We start from the raw sequence: 23,011 nt of genomic DNA, 5'->3' as shown, positions 1-23,011 counted from the left end.
GCTTTGCTGTCCTGGTGTCTCTCTCTCTGGGGCTATATATTTCCGGGTCACTCAATCACCTTCGCTCAGCATTGACGTTCAGATGTCCTGAGACCCATCTAGCGCCAGGTCGCCGCTCCGTCCATGGCAAGAGGGCATAGGTTTCTATATGGCATTTCCAGAACTCTTTGCACTGCTGAGCCCGGGCTCACTCCTCGTTCTGCTGCTTCGCATAGGGTCTTTTTCCGCTCTCCTGTCATTCCACGGTTAGTCCCTTCTGACATCCGTGACAGAAAGAGGTCAAATTTTTATCTGCACACTGCTCTCCTTATTCTGCATATACTCACTGGCTGCTAACAAGTGGTGGTGCTAAGACTGGATTACTAAAACAGAAATAGAGTCACTTTCTCACCTCTTCTTGGACAAACAGCTTTTCGCCCTCAAAGTTTCCACAGAAAACAACCAGACCAGCACCTTCTATGCTGTGTGATCTTTTCTTTCAGTTCTACAGTATTGTCTATTCTCCTAGTAGATCTGTTCAACCTTGGCTACTTCAACTCCATTTCCTTCATTTTCTTTACTCTCTTAATCCTGTTCTGTGTTCTCTCAGTCTGCACTGGGTTTGGGTCCCCTTGTTCACAGCCCTTGCCATACCTGGCACCCATGGTACATGCTGCTTCTCTTTGTTTCTTTTTCTTTTGGGGAATTTATATGGAATTCATCCTCATCCTTTCTGTTCTAACTTCAGCAAGTAACTCACTACCAGTTCTGATACTGCTTCCACATCAGCACAGCTCATCTCAGGCCACTCTTTCTGGATCACTATGGAGTTTTCTGCTGCCAACCAAAGACTTAGAGCTCTCTCAAGCATGATAGGGTTTAGTAGCCGTACTGTCAACAGTTTGCTGCCTTGCGTTCTATAGCTTGCATCATACGAGCTTCTCATTCACTTCATTCTTTTTAAATGTTCCTCAGAAATATTGCATATCTGAACCTACTTAAACAAACAAAGCTCAAACCTGTCTCATGCGTGCCCTGTGTCATGATCGTCATCCCTCCTTTTAAGGGCCCACCGACCCTTTTGGATTTTAGTTTATTACTTGGACCTGCCCACTGTTTAGTCTGTCATTATTTAAGCCTGGCACTCCCGCTATTCCTCACTCAGCCTTCGAAGATGGACGCCTGGATGCCCACTTACCAGCGGATCCAGGAGAGACCCGACAGCATAGGCTTCATCACGGTGTCCTGACCGTCTGAGTCTGGGGATCGGAGCGCCTGGCCTCATTATTCTGCCTTTATCTTTCTGGTTCCCTGTTCCTATTCTGGATCCCATTACGGATTTTAACCTTGTCTGTCTTGGATGGATCTCCCGGTACCTGGACCATGGACTGCGCCCCGGATTTCCCCCTTGGACTGTTTGGACTTGTTTGCCTGTGCCACGCCACCCGAGCTCCGGATCACCACCGCCATGCCCCCCTGTCTGTCAGCATGTCCTGATCCTCTACATCTTTTCCCTGTTGTCCTTCTCCAGTTACTTCTGGATTATACTGTCTGCATAGGGTCCTAACTACACACTTCATGGGAGCCTGGACTGGCTCCCGTTACACCCTGTCGTTCCCTCCATGCTATGGTGTGCACGTTCTCTGATCAGTTTCTGAGAAACCGCTGTTAAACCAAGTCACTCTAATAGTTCCATGTTAGAAGAAATATGCATCCTGTTTTGAGGTTCTTTTGAGGGTCTGTGACAGCTTTGACCCACAGCTGGTGCTGTCATTTCCTAAATCTGGTGAGGAAATGTCACCAGTATGAAGTTATATTAATTTGTTCGTATTTGTAATTGGGATTCAACCGACCTACAGACGTTTTTTTTCAACAAAATCTCACATTCTTTCTTACATATAATTACTTTCTGGCTGCTCTCAATGCTGAACACATTTTTAGCTCCCACCACCACAACAGCACCCTTGCAGCATTCTCCTTGGTTGAGTCCTCTTGACTGGGGTTGTGATAGCTCTGACCTTTGAGAGCATTTCCTTAGCCGGGTAAGTTAATACCAAAGCAATAAAATTATATATATTGGCTCATTTTGTTGTAATTCAAATTTGAATTTAAAATTTTACTTTGGATGCATCAACCACTTACAGTGCCAACATTTTTAAAAAGGCTTTTCGTGGTATAGTACTGTAGATATACAATACCTTCTAAATGGATTTACCAGAGATGCGTTCACTTTTATATAGAAATCAATTTTTACAGGCAAGAAAACAAAATCACAATTAAATGAATAAACAACCCAACTTTTATGCTTCAATCTATGGTGTCTGGTGGCTGGTTATGTTAATTGAAGTTACAGTAAGTTTTCTGGCACGAGAACAACAGCTTTTACATTCATTACAATTTCCTATTGTCAGCATTTCTCTTAAGTGCTTAAGCATTTCAAGCATTTCTTCTGCTTTTAGACCCTTTCAGACCTTTCAGAGTCTAATTTATCTTACAATTTTGCATTCTTATATATAAATGCATATGAATCTGAAATTAAAATTTTTTTTTAGTCAGTTTTTCATTCATGTATCATCTTTTTTTAGATGAACATTTTGCTGGAGGTGGCTATGTTGTTTTGATGGATTAATTTAAAATCTGCAACCTTTTACACAATTTAAACCATTAAAACATCCTATAGCAATGGAGGAAATTAAAACAAAATGTAAAATATTATCTGAAAACCATGTCACCAATCATCTTCAATTCCTTGGAGAATATGTCTGATTTTACTGCTCTATGAACTTTTTTTACATCCACAATAGTTTATAGTACCAAATTTGAAATATGTGCAAGTTTTCCTAGCTCAATTTTGATTGGCTCATTTAATGATCAATTTAACACTGGCACTACATCATGCAACCTTTCCATTTTCCCTTATATTGGAAGTAAAATAACTATGAATAATTTTTTACAGCTGTATTATAGGTTAAAAGTTTTGAAAATGCAAAATGTTGGCGATAACTGATGACTGATGTCAGGTTTATGGAACTGAAGTTTCATTAAATTTCCAGTCACGTTTTTGATGTCAGATATTGATGAGTCCATATCAGTCGTTACAATTTATTTTTTGTAGATTCAAAAATATATTTTTGATTTTTGTCATTTGCAGTTGCAGACAACTGGCCTTGTACCTGTTGCTTGCCATGGCCCTGTATAATAAAAAGGTTAGAAAATGTATGGATCCATATTGCATCACTGTATTATAATCGTTGTACAAAAACAAAATTGTCCATCCAAATCAAGGCTTTGTAGCTAATAATTAATTTATATAGAAGTATTTTAATTTTGACTATGCTTTAAATCATTTTCAAGATTATTAATGGTTCCTTATGAAATCACCTAGCTTTCAGGTTTCAAGGTGGGATGCAGTTTCCTTTGCAATCACAGATGTTGTCTGTTATGCTACCCAGTGAGGAACAGCATATTTAATAATAATGTACTGTAAAAGCAGCATCCCAATACCATGGTAACAACAGAGCTGTACAACCTTGAAAAGCTATTGGTGCATACTTCTGTGGTTAGATGTCTTTACACACTTTTATTGCTGGTAAGAAATTATATAAGAAATTGCTTTTGTAATTAAAAATGGTCAGGCACAAAAAAGAAAAACATTAGCTCTTGCTGGTGGTTTTATTATAATTGCTATTATATGAACTTAAAGTTATATATATTTCAGGTTCATAAGTCATTTGTATTGGACATGAAAGATAACTTCTATCTACTATTGCACTACCATTCTACAGTATAGTACTTTGGATGAAATTATACTTCTAATATATGTAGTATATACCTATTTCTGTTCCAGGGAGTTTACCGTTGTGTATTTTTCTCAAAGTCCCAGAAAAATAACATTTATACTAAAGGAAATTTAGTCAAGTCACTTTTAAGATGTACTTTAGCACCAAAGCAGTGAGGTAACTGCTTTAAACATACTAGCTACTTGGTTGGAGGGATAGTGTTTATCATTGCATCGTAACTCATTCTCTTTAAGGTGAAGCTTGTGAAACTATCAGACTGTTTGATACTTGCTGGAGCAAATAGTAAAAGACAGGTATAAGATGTGAACTATTTCCCCTCAGGCACATAGAGAGAATTCATAAAGCCAAAATAAGGTAGCATGCCTGGAATTGGGGAGAAATGAGGTATTGGTTGAGAGTGTCTGTCAGGTTAAATAATGATGAAGGGAATGATGATTTCACCACAATTCCTACCCCCATCTACTGAATGTTATAGTTTATTCATGTGGTAGCTTTCATAGGGTTATCACAGATCTGATGAAGGCAGTAGGAGTAGTATTGAACCGGAGAAAGGAAAGACACACATACAGTACTGTATGTCAAGTATGTTCATTTGAACAATATGGTACTCGAATGTCACAAAGTGACATGCAGGAGCTGCAGAAATACAAAACCTTTATATAAGAGAAATGTCAAGCTGTAAGAATATTGTTGATGTCAAGGCAATGGCTTCTGGACAGACAGAAGACAACAAGGCAGACTAGTGTCTGTATAGGACTGAAACATATTAATTTAAAATGAACAAAAATGCAGATATGTATTGCACTAGTGACAGCAGTGACATGAACCTGTTTGACAATGAACTGAATATAAGAAAGGTCACAAACAACAGGCGGCCATGTGGCCCAGTGAAACTGAAACATTCTGCTATCATTCAAGTACCCTGAAATAAAAACAGCCTTGTTAACCTATGATATATATTTCACTTGTACATGACATCTGTCTTTTCCAGAACTGAGTGGTGATATTCATCTTCAAAGCTCAAATGAACAAGCTATAGACTATAACTACTACAAACTATATAACAAAGTATGTGAATTGAATGGAGGAAATTATTTTCGTACCATTATTTCACAGAGAAGTGAGGCATACAAGACTGTTAAGAAAGCACATCTCTGTACTTTTAAACATAATGATGACATGAGTGGTGTTATTCATGAAGGAAAATTTATTATATTGGATTATATAACATGCAGCCATGCAGTATTTTTTTCCACATGAGCTCTGAATTTTGAGATTTTCCTATTTTTCATACATGGTATGGCAGAGTAGGTAAAAAGAAGAGCAGCGATGTGTAAATTACTAAAATTAAAGTTTTTTTGTAAGTTTGCAAATAAAACTGTCAGGACAGTTTTTCAAAATCATTTTGCAAGCTTGAATACTCATTATAATTTTAAAATGTTAAAAATGACTTAGTCTAAACTTCTCTCAGTACATTATATACAAACTACAAAATAATTGCCATCTCATTAGTCACACTTTCCATTACAAAAAAGAAAACGGCTTCATTATGTGAATACTTTTGGCAACCATCATTTTTGAAAATTCTGACACTAGTGTAGAATGAAACACCTGTTTTATTCTTTGTAGGCAGAGCAGACTGCAGTGTGAAACTAAAAAAAAACAAACAAACATGGAACTGACATTACAGTTTCGACACTGAAGAACACCAAACCAAGCACAATTTATGAACACATGATAAAGGTGTCATTTAGCATTGATAATACAATGAAAGCACATTGATGTTTTATCTTAAGCATCCAATACTGTCAAGCTTCAAAGGACAGTGCACAGATAGGGAACAAAGCAATCTAAATTGATACTCAACAAGGTCTAAACATAGAAATAACATAAACTGCATTTTTTTCAAACTAAAAGAAAGGATGCAAAATGAGGATTTTAAGAGAATTTCAGACATCAAATGGCAAATGCATTTTATGATTTATTGTGACAAGGTAGATTACTGGTTCCCATCTGAATCTGGAGGACATCAGGTCTCAGTTCCAACTGAGCTCTAAATTACATAGACTAATTGAGCCCTTTAATTGGACTGCTTACTTGATTAAAGCTTTTTAATCTGCGCTCAGTCCTGGGTTTCAAAAATACCCTGCTGTAGGTGTATTCCTGCCAAGAAATATTGCAAAGAAAATTCTGTTCATCCTCTCTTTAACTTGCTTATTGAGTGGTTGCTTTTGTCTATATAATTCTGTCAGAGAAAGAGAGTCCCTTTAACACTTAGATTTGATTTTTGGTAACTTAATTTATAAGTGTAATAACGGGGATGAGATTTGACATTTAAGTTTGATGTCATTTTTATTTTTTCCTTGTGTAATTAAGACTTACATTTAAAATATCGTGAAGAATGCAGTAATGTGCTTTCTCCATTCTGCAAAGCAGAGGTAGACTATGTGGGTAAAATCACACAACCCCTTGAATATCTATGCAAGAGAAAACAAATGGTGGTATGGTTCGCATCTGGGATAGAATCTGCATTGTTCTTCATGAATCCAAGACTTACAGTAGGTTATGAATGGACTCTTCTTTCTAGCACTGTGGATTAGGCTTTGCTGGGGATGCTGATAAGTGTGATCCTGCCGTAGTTGGAACAAACCCTCTGATTGCCTTTCTTAAAGGTGGGTGTCAGGAACCAAGTTTATCAGTCCCAAGGTACTGTGCCCACCTTTTGCACAACATCGAAGAGGTCTATTAAGCACAACTTGTCTACTTTGTCTAGCACTTCTAGTCTCCAGGTGGATCTTTTCCACCACTAGTGTCTTGCCACGATGAAGGTACTTTACTGCCACAGTGGCTGACAATGACAGATGGAATTTCACTATAGGATAGGATTTCTCCACCTCTTGGAGATTTCCCTAATTAAGATTAATGTTTCACCACCCTTGATGGGAGCAACTACGACAACATCTCACTGATTTCTCCTGGAGTAAGAATATTTTGCCAAGATACCTTTAAAGCTGTCTCAGTGATTCTTCTGACTCCTTCCACACAATGTTCACAGCAGTGCAATCTGGACAGTACTGTATAAACAGCAAGCAGTTGGTTTGGCTCGAGTGCTGGAAATAGCCTCTCACTTCAGAGAACTGTATATAAACCTGTGGTTCACTGTTGTGAAAATAATTTATTTCAGTCTGCCTTCTTGTTTTTATCTTTCATTTTATTGTCTAATATTTTTTAACGCCTGTTTTGCTAATATAGTTTTTTAAAACACTGCTTTTTAGTTGAACTTTTTTTTTGTTCTGTTTCCAATAACTTTGCTCTTTCTGTTCGCTTTGTAAGTGTTTATTTGGGTTTCTTTGCCTCCTTTCTTTTTCATGCTTTGTGAAACTTTCAGCTTTATTTTCTTGCCTTATTTGCCCTTAATATTTGATCCATTATGTTTTGTAACAACTTTTACTGTATTTCTTATAACATTTTGTTTATTTTAGCTTGCTTAATTTATGTTTTACAGCAGTTTTTTACTTTACATTTTTGCTATATAAATTAACATTACTTAATTTTAATTTATTCCTTTATGTTTTTATAACCTTTTTGTAAGGATGGGTTTCTGCTAAATGATTGCAATATACTATATAATTCAAACTAACTTTTCCTCCTTAGATTGTTGATTTTAAAATTTTTCACACACCAAGGCATCAATCCCTGCTGTATATCAGACTTGTTAAATAGTTCAGGTGGGTAGCTGCGTCAGCGTGTGTACTGTAGGCTGCAAAAGAACAAGTAATAGGTTTATTCCATGCTGAAAAGAGAAGAAAGAAAACACAACGTTTCGGCTGTGGAGCCTTCTTCAGCTGTGACACCTGAAGAAGGCTCTACGGCCTACATTTTGTGTTGTCTTTCTTCTCTTTTCAGCATAGAATAAACCTATTACTTGTTCCTTCACGTGTTAAATATTCATCATATAATGAAAATCACTTTCGAATTGGGAGGGAGAATAATAAAGATGTAAAAATCCTAAAATAAGTAGTAACTACTATTTTATTAAAGATGGCCAGATTCAGGTGGTAATGACACAAGATAAGTCAAGTACTGTAAGTCAATGAACAGTAAGTCCACATTCCAGAGTGAGAGATGTTCAGATACTGATCATCAATAGTAATTGCCAACCCCATCCAAATTTTAAGAGCTGAAAAAGAGCTTTTTTCATTGTTGCTAAGGATATTAGATTAAAGAAAATATGTCTGGTACTGTGACATCATTACCCTGGGCATCTGTAGAATATGCAAAACCACTCAACAGGGAAGTGAACAGTTAACACATGATCACAGACAAGGAGATAATTTAAATAATTTCACTTTATCATGTACCTGTGTATATAAAAATGGGCTATTAAGGTGGCAGAAAAACTGGACAGGTGGCAGTTGGAATTGTATTTTCTGTTTCTATAGAATTCTAAATGTGTTTTTATATTGCTTTACAATATGCACCACATTTTTACATGTAAGCGATAATTGTGAATATACATTTTAATGGACAAAGAAATCAGATGAATATATTAAAATAATAACAAGGATTAATACCATATTGGTTATGAAAGAACTAGAGAAAACAATCTATCTCCAGCTTAGATTGACAACAATTGACTTTAAGGCGGTTTTACTCTGGTCAAAATGATACTTAATTGCCTAGTATAATGCAACGAGCATGAATATCTTCCATATTTGATGAGACGGTCACAGAGGCTAGTCATATGAACATGCAGAACGTTTAAAAAAATCATAATTTTGTTTTCAGTTAAATTGCTGGCGGTTCAGAAAAGCTGAGAAACTAATGTACTTTTTTACCTGACTAATCATAACTTGCACTACCATAAACCTGATAGCAGCACTGCCAGTAAGAAAATGACAAAGTAGATTAGAAAATTAGTCCCATTATGAAATGAACTTTCCCCATAAGTAATGGAATTGTCCATTTCTTGATAATATATCCGCTCCCACGATGTAACTGTCAGGCCTCTTCACTATCACCTCATCAGGCCCTGCATGACATTCTATACAAAACCAAGCAATTAGATACAGTATGATTCTATTTGAATCTGCACTTTTCTGAACTTGTTGTTTCATTTGAAGCATCTTATCTCTACTTCAAGCCTGCTAATTTTAATGAGTAAAGAACGAGAAGGTTCTTTACTCATTATATTATATTAGGTATATCAGGAATTCCCTTTATGAATACAGTGTTGATCTATGTAAGCAGCAAGACCAATATAAAGATCACATGATGTACACAAGTACAGTAGAGTAGAAGAGGAGTTTATTCCCACATGTATAGTACCTGTACGTTGGAATTCTTATTCACACTGATCTCTCAGGATGTAAACAGTACAACAGACAACACCACAAAATGTAGACAGTACATTACAAACATAATAGATAATAACAACAAGAACAACAAATGCTATATATTGTGGGACAACAAATATGTAGTAGTGAGAACAAAAACAGGGTAGAATGTGCAAAACGTGCATAGTGCAGATGTGTATTGAGTCTCATGCACTGCAGTTAGCTGTTGAGGATGTGTACTGCAGTAAGGTAGAAAGACCTACAGTACATGCGTGACGTCACCATGAAATGGCGCCATCTTGTCGTTGACAAGGCTTGACAAATATTTCCATCCCAGTCTCATGCCATTCTGCTAACAAACTCATCTTAGATGAAGTAGTGATGAGGGAAGGTCTATGTAGTGCTGAATTGATTACAATTCTTCAGTTTTGGACAGGCTTATGATCTTTGGGTTGCTCTGGCCAGGGAAGGTGTTGTAAGTCTTTTTAATGCTTCTCAAGCAAAGCACATGTTACTTGACACTGACACTCATACTTCTATCCAAAATATTAGGAACACTTCAGTAAAATATTCCTTTGCAATGGAATTATTTTGGCTAGTGAATGTACAGTATTTCCCTTAAAACATCTGAAATCAATTAAAAGAGGCAAAATTTGGAAAAGAGATGCCTCTATAATTTTGTTCTTTTCATTCTTTACTTTTTATTCCCACTGACTCACTCATTACAGTAAAAAAGAACTTATACAGTATATGCAATCTTCATGTTTTTAAAGTAATATTTTTTAGGTCAATGCCACAGTTTATTTGCAGTATAGGATTAAATGGATCAAGTTAATACTTAATGATGAGGGAGATACAGAGATAAAAATACTAATCACTTTTCAGAATGTTTGAAAATATATAATTGTTTCCTCATATGCATTTCTGGAGGAAAATATTGTCCACAGTTCCTTGCAGCTAACTGTGAGATTTGTATTTAATTTGTTTTGTTTGGTCGAATAGTTCAATAGCTTTACAGTAATAGATACAGTATGTGATTCCCTTGCTGCAATTTTAATTATTTCAGACACTTTGAGCTGCTGGTTATTGCAGATATTTTCTTGTAGCATAATGTATTTGGAGTCAATTGTATAATCATGGAATTCTAATATTGTTAAAAATGTTTCTGCTTCATCCATGCACAGATGCCCAAAATATAACATTTAAAATACTGCACATAACCTTCTTGTACAATGCAAATCTTGGTCATCTTGTTCCCTTCTCTGAAGTAACAGAACAATTCTGAGAACTATTTACTAATATTTACAAAATACAAAATCTTTTTACTGGTAGATTTATACTTTTTTTTTCTCAATATACTGTATGTATTTATCATGAATATGCTATGCTAAAAGTGCAATTTAGTCATCTAATGAATGGTACAGTAAGTCCTGAAAACACAGTCAAATTAAAAGTACTGACAATCTGATTCTAGTATCAATCTTCTAGATACTAATCAAGTATCCATTGAAAGTAATGCAATACTTTAGCAATCAACACACTGACAGCTGGCTTCAGTTTAATCCAGGTCATAGTTAGTTATCCAAATTCCCCTGTGAATTTTCTTATCTGTCAACTTTGTATTGACTTCTATGATCCCATCATGCTCTGATATTAACATTTTTCTCCTGCAGTTTTAAAATAAATGCCACAGATGGCATGTTTTGTATGAGATTGTCGTCCAAAATGATTGTAAAAAAGGAAGGAACACTGTGACAATGCTGCTTTCTCATTTTTTGAAAATCATAGATGGTGACGCCAGAAAGTGTTGTTCAGTTCAGGGGCAATCTGAAGGAAAATATCATGGTACTATAAAAGGCATTATCCACAAAGGAAATTTTCAGTCAAAATAAATAAAGCCCACCAAAGGCAACTGCTCTTTTCCTTCTCAATAATGTCTTGTCCTCTTGAGGTTCTGTGATAATTGGAGTGTATGTTTTTTATTTGGAAGGAAGCAAAGAAACCAAGGTAGCTGACTCATTATTGTCCTAATAACAGATCTGCCTTGGTGGCCAAAGACTGTGGTCATAGACACCACAAAACACACCACTCTGTTGAATATAAAAACATACAGTTAGAATGGATAAAAATGAGAGGGCGTTGGGATCACTTCGCTTATGGTGTTGCATGTACCTTTATGATGTAAAAATCCCATCAAGACATTTCTTTAAGGATCCCAAAATATCATTCTCGACAACGTGGCTAGAGATTTTATTTCAGAACCCCATCACCCAAACTCTCACTACCTTCTGTATGAAGGTATGTTCTTTTAACTGTTTTCTCCTAAAATTTATATCCACTTGTGCCTCTGGGTCATTGCAATGTCTTTGATCTCAAAGAAAACTATTGCATTGACTTGTTTTGTGCTTTTTAAGATTTGATACACCTGAATTAAATTCCAGCATTAATGCCTTGGCCCCAGTGTGAAAAGATTCAGGTCACTAAAAAGAAAGGTAATTTGACACACAAAGATGATTGCCCACACTTATCATTCTCATTAAGTTGAAAATATGTGATGAGAATTAGATACTATGGGGGGATATACAGCCTTCAAGCCTGCATGGGCTTACTGTGACTATTAGAAATCAATCAAAAGAATAACAAGCAGTTTTTACATAGATTCAAATTGTATGGAATACATTTATTAATACATAAAATGAGTACATAATTGCAGTCAATGTAAATACTGTACAATAAAGTCTGCTTGGATACAAACAGCATCTCTTTAAGTAAGTGTTATCAAGCTATAGCAGGAATCAAGATTAGGAAAGAGATAAAAAAGGATAATGTATTTAGTATACCATAGGTTATACTAAACTTTTTAATCATTAAACATAATCAACATTCCTATTCCCATATGTAAATACCATTACCTAGATGAAATTGTTATCAACTTGTGTTAGAATAACAATTGAGTTCTCAAGACTGAGAATCTTGAAAATTCAATTCTACTCACTTACAACTGTGGATTTGTAACTCCTGTGCAGAAGGATAAGAGCTGTCAAACCCGTGCTTTGCCAGCTCATTCCAACTCAAGTCCTGGTGCAGCTGAAGGTATTAAGGAGAGTGAAGTTCTGGTGTAGCCTCACAATGTCAGTTCTCTCCAATGGGACATCAGGTTAGCGTTGAAGTGGCCTGGGACAAAGTCTGAGCACGGGAGTGACTGCTTGGTCAGGGCAAGCAAAAAAGGGAGAAACAATTTGATTCCAGGGTAGTGGCTACTGCTGAGAGATGAAATATTCAGGTGTGTCAACGAAATAACAACTGTATTATTCTGGTAATCAAGGGGATGCACAGCAGTAGCTACTGTAGGTGGTCGTAAGGTCCAGGCTACAGGCTAGATCTAAGGCAGAATCTTTACATAAGGCTCTGCCTTTAATCAGTGCGTCAGGCAAAAAGTTAAAGTCCCAAAGCTTAGACAATAGTCACATGACAGTCACTTGTTTCTGTTGTCAACCTGTCATATTGGTTCAACAAAGAAAAATGTGCACCACTTTTTAACTGGGAAAAATTCTGGTTGGTGTCTGGATAAGAAGTCACCAGTTGGAGTGGGTCTCCACATTCGTCAATTGCCTGATTGGTTGATCATCTTTTTGGATGATTGACTATGACCTGTGACTTTAAGGTCATCAGCCAGACGTGACTATGGCTCTCTGCTAGACATGCAGGCACAAATGGTGGCCATCTCCCTTATTTTCCCACATTCAAAGACCACTAGGTCATTCTATGGGTGGGATCACAGTGAGGGTGCTCACTTAAGATCCGCATAACACCTAGCTCTGTGGATTATTAATAAGCATTGTTGCTACACCCTCATCACAACATTCTTGACTAATACAGATATTAAGATGATTTTATGCTCGTACCCGGTGTATTCCTTCTTATACAGTCTGTGTTTCATATGATGTATTTTTATGTTCTGTTCAGATGGTTATTTCTATAGTAACTAACATTTTGAAGAAAAATAGTTCTGGAGGAGACTATCTCAAAGTAATTCCTGATTATTCTTGATTATATTAAAGGTAATTGTGACTTACATTATATTTTAATCATTTTTAATGTCAACACCTGTGACTCAGACTCAGTGCTGTGAGCATGAAGCAAAACAACCACACCGGTAGCCAGAGAAGCAACAGAAATAAGTGACCTTTCCTGCTGCCAATGTTTCAGTCATAAGCACCATCTTAAGTGAAGGAAAAGGAAAGCTCTCAGTAGGCTGCAGAACAACACAGTTACAGGGAGCTAGATACTCAGTGCAAGTTATAGAAAAAGTGGTAAAGTGTAAATCAATTTGTGTGGTTGACATCTCTAGTGGGAGACAGGGATGAAGAAATGAGAGATAAAGAGAAGCATAAAGTGCATAAATGTCTCTGTAGACACTGGGAGTGATATTGTTAACTTCAGGCTGCCATGCTGAAACAGAAAAGACGTGCAGTAAAAACCCAACGCAACCTGGAAATGCAAGATTTTTGAAACATCACAAAACTCTTGTCATAGGCTTGCCCAAAGACGGTTCACTGAACAGCAGTTTAAGTTAATGCAGGTTTTACTAGCCATGAGCTCTTTTCACATCTTGTAAAAGAAATCCTTCGAGTGGCTATTAAATATGATTTTTTAGTTCCATGTCTGTTTGTCTCTCTTTTGCCATTTCAAAAAGATGAGGATGGGGGAAAAGTACTCTAAAGAGTTTTTTTCCCTCCTTTTGTATTAAATCAAAGGTAGCAGTCAACTGGAGAACTACTTCTCCTTTATTATTATACTTATCTATCTTTCTCAATGTAATTTTATGTTATTTAGTACCCTTTACTCTGTTTTTAATGTGCACACAGTGCACAGTAATCAGTCCACAGTAATCGTATAGACAGGAACAAGAAATAGTAATTACCCCTCTCACTGAAAGGAAACTACAATTTTTTAGCATCCGAAGTCCAAGTCCTCTTTGAAAGCCCCTGATGTTAGATTGTGAACTGTTCCTAATTTCGAACATATTTTTACTTTCTCACTGTCATTTCGGCCCACTCAGTGATAAGAGTTTGAGAGTGTCTTGAGGCCAGACATGCTGTGTGCTGTACAAAATGAAAGAACAGAGTGCACGTGCACATAATCAACATCATTCCCATGGTGTTGTGTGAGCCAAGTTCAATAACGATGTTGGAAAATTCCAACATCAAAAACCACTGAAAAAGAACAGCTCGAGACTAGAATTTGGCAAAAGGTCTGGGTTGAGTGTTGGACACAATCAGCAGGTCATTCAAGGAAAGAGTTAAAAAAATGTAGAGCACTCCTTTGTGACGCGGAAAACTCATGGTGGGCATAAATAAAACTCTTTACTTCTTAAAGGTAACAACAATGCCCTCTCCCTTCAATACTCCATTCTCTTCTGTTTCTTTCTAGCTCCCTGTCATGAAAAATAATGCTGTGTTTAATATTTAAAATACTGTTTTAGTTTGATTTGCGCTTGTCAGGAGAGATTGTTCCTTACATTGAAAGACACAGATGTGTCTGGAACCCCCAAAGGGTTGCTACCTGGGTGCTACTCAGTTTCCAGTCACTGACTTCACAACCTCCCACACCCCCCTGCCCCTTACAACCTGCTACTTTCCTTGTCAGCCCTCAGTTACCCTCACAAGCGTTTTCTGTCAATCTGCTTTTAGAAAGTAGCTTTTGTCTGCCTTGGAGGTTGAGGTGTATTTCACTCTTCTATTCCTGATTTCCTGCAATTGTTTAAGATTCCAGGGCAGCATTTATATTCTGTACCCCCCTCTCTCTCTCTAATGAAATTTTAAAGTGTGCCGTCATTTCATTGAAATGAAAATTGAACATAATTCATGGAATGCATTACAAATGGCAGACAACTGTATGCTTCAGTCATTAGAAATGTGAAAAAATGTGGGCTTACTAACAATTTAGAGCACATACTGTAGGAACCAATTATAGCTACATAAAACTGAAGGCAACATTTATCATATCAATCCATAAATTCACTGGAAGGTGTACTTGCCCAAAAAATCAAACTACATTGCATATACTAATTGTACCTCAAATATTAAAGTAAAACAAAATGATCACATTTGAAGAACTGAGGAATTGCATTCTACTCTCTATAAAGTAGGCACACCATGGTTAATTCCCCAAAGTTAAGTTCTTAATTTTGGTCATGAATAGAGATTGTCACTTTGAATAAAAACTTTATTTGGATAGTTTACCTTGAATAGCCTGTTTTTGTGAAATCAAACTGGTATGAATCTTACTCAAAAGTAAAATTGTTACTAACTTTAGAAAGCCTAGGTTTTATGGCACTTGTTTTTGATAATTAAAAGAGTATATTCCCCTGGGATGTTGATTTCATCAAGGAGGTTTTGATCTTACTGGTCTAGTGTCAATTGCTTTTTCTTGTAGCCAAACACTATAAAAACATAGTAACATAGTATTTTAATCTGAGATAAAAATGTTTTTAAATCTGTTTAAAAATATTTTAATTAGAATTTTAATCTAAACATAGTAACACAAGAGTTAAACAATAGTTCTTCATGAGTGTTTTTCTTCATATGACAGAACCCTAAAAAACACCCACTGTAACAATACATGAATCAGTCTTTATGGAGTTAATGCTTTAATGCTTTCTGCACTAATCATATTATATGCACATTGCGCTAGCAAACATTTCATTAAATACAATGATTATATTGCTGAGACAGGTTGTCATTACCATGTTGTTACCACAACTTCAAATACTGTATAACACTAATAATCTAATAGTATCTAATAATCTAAATATTTGTCTTTTGTCTTTGTCCCCGCATGTCAGAACTAGTAGTTAAAATATACAGTATAATAAGGCAGGACCTACAGGTCTAAAGAAGCCTATTAATGGAACAGAGAAAAAAATCCTTTAAATGAGGTATCATTGTGTTTAAATGGGATAACATTGCATTTAAATTGAATAGTTATTGTTTAAATAATACTGCCACAACATATAACTACAGTATATTGCAATATACAATATATGCAATAATATTGCCCCACGCAAATATCCATTTTCATTAACAAACAATATCATTATACTCCCCTTTGTCTAAATTAACTACTGTATATAAGACCACATTCAAATAAAGAATGAGATATTTTATATTTGGAAACTTCACAACAATGAATTCACTGATGGCTTTTTAATTGCTAACATTTTCCTGTCTGGGAACGTGGAGGAAAGGTCAAAGTGTGGTGAAAGTACTGTATGTAACAAGTATGTTACTTCAAGAGCTGTTCATAGCTGTTCATGGTAGTGTATTTATACTTATTTCTTCCCCACTATTTGTTTTTTAAAGATCTTTTGGTGACCTGTTGTAGAAATATAATGTAATTTTGGCAGGTGTGTGACTTTAAACTGCTTTCTCCATGACAATTTGCAGACGATAGAGAGCCACCAACTACAAGGACTTAAATCTTACCCATGTTTGAAAAAGGGGCCCGTCTGTACAGTAGCTACTGTTGGAAATGTTTGATAGAAAGCAGCTTTAAGTATAAACTTTTGCTACAAAAACATATGTGGACAGCTTGAGAATCAGTACACAAGGAGAGTTTCTAAAAATAACTGAATGGCAACAATGAAAGGTAAAATTACAGGCATGTTACATAAAAACAGTTATTGTAGCAGGTCTTCGACCTGCATTTAGTGAAACTATTTTTTTTTCTAATTTTATATAGACCTAAAAGTAATATTTGATATAATCCGAGTGAGCTATATATTTTTTTACTTCTTAACACTTCTTTCAACTTTTCTGTGTGTAATTTTCTATTGGTGAGAATTACATTTACTGGGCTAGAAAACTATTTTAGCTAAAAGAGCCACTGAACATGCTTTTCATAGAAAGGTCAGAGAAAATAGTATGGCATTCAGTAATGTTGAATCATACTCTTTTACCTGCAGACGAAAAGGTATATAACAGTAAGTTGTTGGTAAAATCCATTCTTATTTAAAAAAAAGATTAAAGTAACCACTTAAATGTGACAGGGAACACTGCGAGTCACATTGATGAAATGTGATGGTCTAACTAGGAACTAGTAACTAGGAATCCAGGGGCATCCAAGATCACAGAGATTATTCAGAAAGAAACATTTTTGTTTTCACCTGGCCCAACTGGCAACCCACAGAAGCTTAGAAGATGTGAGTAGACCAAGGAACTGAAAGCTATGTTTGCTGCTGGAAGAGGTGTTAGTGGGGCCAATAGGGGGCACTCACTCACATTATAGTGAGAGTGACACTATATTGTAAAAAAGGAACCATCCTTCAGATGACACATGAAACTAGTCCTGACTCTCTGTGGTCATTAAAATTCTCAGGTATTACTCTGGTGTCCTGGCCAAATTTCCCCTTTGCCAATTATTATTTACCAATCATGGCCTGTTAACAATCCCCATCTTTGAATTGGGTTTATTACCCCATTTCCTCCCATAGATAACTGATGTGTGGTAGCATAATGTGCATACTCTGGCTCCTGTCACATTATCTAGCTGGGTGCTACACATTGGAGGTGGTGGAGGGACGTACCCATTACCTGTAAAGCAATTTGAGTGGGGTCTTACTTGTAAGATTGAGGAACCTATTAAAAATTAATTATCTTAGGATGAAGATGCTTTAGTTGGAGACGTGCTGGGAAATGTAATTAGGACTTTAACGAAGACTTTAACTTTGCTTCCAACCCTCACTAATAATCTGGAGATTTTTCTCTGGCAGTAGAATTTGGATATGTAATGAAAATCTGCAATGAATGATTTATGTTTAAACCTGGTGTATAAACATGCAAATGAGTGCTCATGGGCTGGCAACACCATTTTTGTATGGAGAGAAGGAGCCCTGAGTGAGATGCTTTCAAGACAACAGTACAGAGAACAACTCAGTTGCAGTAGCAGATCCTCAAAAACCTTCTAACTAAGGCATTTAGGTTCTCAGTAAAGCATTTTGATAAATGATCAGGGAAACAGCATAGTGTCAGCTAAGTAGTCAGGAAAATTCAATAGAAAAAAAATTGTTTCAGATTTCCACAGTACGTCAGGAAAAATCATGCTTAATTACAGACACATGGCATTAGCATTAATTTCTTGTTTTTCTATGAGTCAGCCACTCTCAGTGCCTCACTCTCTGCGTTGCCTTCCACCCATCTCCTCTTTCTGCAGTACTCACAAACGAAGATACTTTGAAAAGGTCTGAACCTTATATAAAGGAAAAACAAAAATCAATTTTGGTTGCTATTAATTATTGTAAATGTTGGGCATAATCTGGCAGCCAAGAAAATCTGGACCTGTCGACGTACTCCATTAACATACTCACCTGTCATAGCTACTTAACTCTTGACATGCTAGGAGGATGAGCTATAGTACACAGTGCCTGAGGAGCGTCAGCATAGCTCTCACTCACAATACCACATGGTCTAACAGAAGCCACATAGTGAAGCAATGAGTAGCCAACAATTGCTGCATATTTCTTCTGCTTGTGGAACCTTGGTAGTTGGTAAGCTAATCACATTGCCCAGACCATACTGGTCTATAGGGTTTAACCAAACATCTTGTGAAATAATTTCAGGTAGACTAGGGGTACTGAAAAATGTGTTCAATGTTTAAAAGACAGTGGCTTCAAGTATACATCTGTGCTGCACAAATATCTGTGGACATCTTTAGAATCAGAACACAGGACTCACGAGTTTCTTAAAATAACAAAATGGCAAAAATGAAAGAAAACTGACTTAATGTTAGTGTTACATTAATACAATAATTATAGCAGGTCTTGGACCTGCATTTAATTAAACTAATTATTTTCTCATTTTACTTTTACCACATTTTTAGTAGCAGGATCAGAAAAAATAACATCATTCAGTAATGTTGAATCATGCTCTTTTACCTGTAGGTGAAAAGATAGTATTTTGATTGGTAAAATTTATCATTAAGAAAATAGTCACGTATGTGTGACAGGGAACATTGTGAATGACATACAGTACAGGTATAAGAAATTGAAGTAGAGCTAAATAGGGGTGGTTCTGTATGAGAAATGGAGCTGTACCCTCACTAGGGTTTGATCATTGTCCTTTATAGGTAAATCTGATTCCAGAGGTACCGTATATAGAGAAAAAATCCAGGGTAAGATACAAAGCAAAATAACTTGATCCAATCTAGAAAATAACACATACAGTATCTGTTTTTCATAAGCAATTGAGAAAAAGTTTTAAACTTTCAATGACATCCTGAAAGGCAGACTGATCAAAATTAAACTGGTAAACTATCAAGAGCCAAAGAATGCAATGGCCTTGCAATTGATGAAGTTACAGGCTTACAGAACCTTATGAAATGTCAGGCAATTTGGCAAATTAGTGAACCTTTTTTTACCTGGATATACTAATAAATGTTTGTGGCAGCTGTGTCATGTGGCTTTTCAATGCTTTAGCCCAAGAATAAATACATTCCTGTATATAATACTTTTGAACCTAAAGGTTCAAAAACACTTTACATGTAGAAGGGGACCTTCGTCCACCAATGAAGAGCAGCAGCCACATGGGGAATGTGCAACAGCCATTATAGATCATTACCTCCCTCCCCCCAAGTAGCAGATCAAGGAGGAAATTGGGGAAATTGTTTCACTAATTAAATGAAGGTACCATTAAATTAGACTAGGTTGTGCAAGCACAGGCTGGAATTTAGCCAGGACACCAACGTTAACTTGCCTACTCTTCCAAACACTATCATGGGATATTTAATGACAAAGTTGTTAGAACCTGAGTTTAATGTCTAATCTGAATGATGAAACCTTCATTCCTTCATTACTGACTGCCCTTTCACCATACTGGAACATTGAACTGGAAATTCTAGTCTAGAGAAAACAATGCCACCTAGTGGGTCCATGTAAGCCTGTCAAAGCAGCAATCTAGTTTTCCTTGGAGGTCTTCTGTCCCAATACTGACCATACCCAACTTGGTTATCCTCTGAGATCTAACAAGATCTGACAAATAGAATAGATTCGTGGTAAAGACTAAAATTGCATGCAGCTAAAAACTTCATCTTACAGGAATGAGAAAGAGTTCATTTACTCGTTGTTTTAGGATTGCTAGCCTAGATTTTATTTACTTTAATTTAGAGATTTTTATTAATTTAGTTTGCTTTATATAGTGCTTCATCTCTTAGTTTCGCACTCCAATCTTGATTGTAAAACTTAGTGTTTTCGTGTTTTCACTATCAGTTGTAAAAGTATTATGTCATAGATCTACTGGTACATGATGTACAGTACTACTGTATACTGTATGTTATCCACCACGCCTTTTTTGGGGATCACTGGGGAACCTTTGCAGGAAAATGTTATTACATTACACATAATATCCTATACAATATTTTAAAATAAATAATATATGTTATTATTAGTATTAAGAACTTGACATGGGTGAATTTAACATTTGTGAATTTACTTACTTTCAATTCTGTCTGGTTGATGGGGTTTTGGATGAAAAAGAGCAGAGTGGAATGAAACTGAAATGAAGGCTGCTAAGCACAACTTTCAAATTAGCATTGCAGCAGGCTAGGGTTGTGAGACGAATATAGATAGTGAGAGAGCCTCACTCTATCGCCTGCACAAGTACCCACTACCCAGCATCCTTATCTCAGCATTGTCTTGGTTTTTATAACGATGTTTCATTTCAGTGGGGCATGCTAATCACAGCGGCAGAGAGAGAGACATATATTGTGTTATTTTAACTGATGACAATGAATTTGTGATAACTGTTGTTTCCTTTTAATCAAAATCAAATCAAATGTTATTTACTATACTGTATATACTGTAGCCCCTTTTGTGCAAATGTGGAATACCAGCTGCCTAACAATTAAAGTCAGACAAATTAAAATAACAATGAGTAAATTGATGGAATAGCAACATAATTAAAGAAGAAAATTAACAATCAAAGTAGAAAGTTAGTTATCTATATTAACTTAAAGCCAATGCATAGTACTTTAATTATCATATAAAGGATGGTTACTTATGTCTTTTACCCAGAAGTACTACTGTATATACAGTACTATTGTACATTACGCAAAGGTATTGGGGTTATACAGTAGACTATACAGTAGAATAATTTGATTATATTCTCCGTAGAATAATTTGATTATAAGGTAGAATAATTTGACTATTCACAACTGTTCTCTGCATCAAGCCCTTGCAAATGTCAAGACTCTATTGTATTTTATTGTACATATAGCCTGCTCTTATTTTCTTGTGACCTATATTGTCTTATACTTTGAACACAGCATACATTAGCCAGTATTACAGAAGCATGAGATCATCCTTCACCTGGACAGGTCTCAAGACAGAAATGAAAAAGAAAACTTTTTCCTGACTTAAAGAGAATTGATGCAGATGCTTGAGTGCTTCAGGTTCCTGTGTGTAATGAAACATGTCTTGCCACTTCAGGTCAGCCTTCAGGTGTAGCATTTTCATATCCATTTGCATATAAGAGAAAATTAATCACACAAAGCTTTCAGACAGATGTGATTCATGCTGTCGTCTGAATCCACCAGCAGATGAAAAGCTTGCTTGCGACACTAATCTGGAGATAAAACTCTCACTACTCTGTAAGATGTTCCAGAGCTAATTGTAACATTTTCAATGTTATTAAAAATTGTTAATTGATAACAATTACTAGGAAAAGCTGATGCCCAATTAACTGATTGGCAAACAATTACTAAGGGTTATTCTAATTTGGAATGCCATGTAAAAGTTTTTGTTAGTTCAACTTATTCAAAGATGAGATAAAAATAATAATAATACACAGCAAAATGTTCAGCATCTTACCCTTAACACATCTTTTGAGTATGAACTTAAAAACAAATATGTTGTAGACCATTGCCTCATGCTTGAACAAGGACATGACTGAAAGCCATGTATGATCAATTATTAAGTACTGTATATTCATTTATTTTAATAATATTTAACAAGTTCCCAGATGAATACACTGACCAAGCATAAGCTTTTACTTAAAAGGGATCCCAGGAGAGGAAGAAAAATAAACATTATTTCATTAAAAACAGTTCTGAAATTTAAAGTTAATGGAGGACATCATAGGTATTTGTGTGCGGGTATCCTAGTTTAAAGATATTAGCACAATGAAAGCAATAGTGTTCACTGGATCACATGCTCATGAAAAACATATTATCAATGTTGTAAACTGCATTAATTTACACTTTTTCTTTGTTATCTTGTATGCATGCATTTGGATGTGAATAGTATATAGTGTCTGTTAGAAACGTTATGCAGATTAGAAATCTTATATTGATGCATTGATCTGTAGCACTATTTCTTTACCATCTGCACCTATCTAGTAAAAGTAAGCCACTTGTCCTAGTGAGGGGCACAGCAAGCCTGAGACCTACCTGGAAGCAAACTGCACAAGGTTGGATTGAGAGCTCATAATTACTTTTTTTCCTGGGCAGGATAGTAGTATATTGCAGGGTAGTGAAGAACAAGTCAATTTAGAATAGCTGATAAATCTTAGCTCTCATATCTTTGGGAGGTGGGAGGAAACCATAGCACTCACTGAATTCCCGTGTTAACGAGGCTGGAATCAAACTCTGAACCCTAGAGCTGCGAGTCAGCACTGATAACTGCTCACCACTACGCCACCCTAACTCGCCAAAATCATAACAAGTCAATATATATGTGTGTCTCTTCATTTGTTATCATACTTGATCAGTTCTGCTGGAAGCTTTCAATGACTTACCATTATGCAAATATGTCTGTCTTGTGATCTGTACAGTACAGTATATCACAGAGCACTGTTGCTGAGAAACATAAATAGTATCACTTTCCACTAGGCCCCTATTCAGAGG

At 36.0% G+C, this 23,011-nt stretch overlaps 1 protein-coding gene across 1 annotated transcript in view; it reads left to right on the top strand.

Moving 5' to 3' along the window:
* Nucleotides 1-23,011, top strand: part of cdh22 (cadherin 22) — a 290,864-nt gene that overhangs the window by 202,507 nt on the left and 65,346 nt on the right. The gene's annotated exons all lie outside the window — the stretch shown is intronic.

The sequence above is a fragment of the Lepisosteus platostomus genome, chromosome 15 (assembly GCF_059453375.1).
Source record: "Lepisosteus platostomus isolate fLepPlt1 chromosome 15, fLepPlt1.hap1, whole genome shotgun sequence".
NCBI classification, from domain to species: domain Eukaryota; kingdom Metazoa; phylum Chordata; class Actinopteri; order Semionotiformes; family Lepisosteidae; genus Lepisosteus; species Lepisosteus platostomus.
The sequence above is the reverse complement of the archived record's forward strand: the minus strand, read 5'-3'. Positions and strand labels throughout refer to the sequence as shown.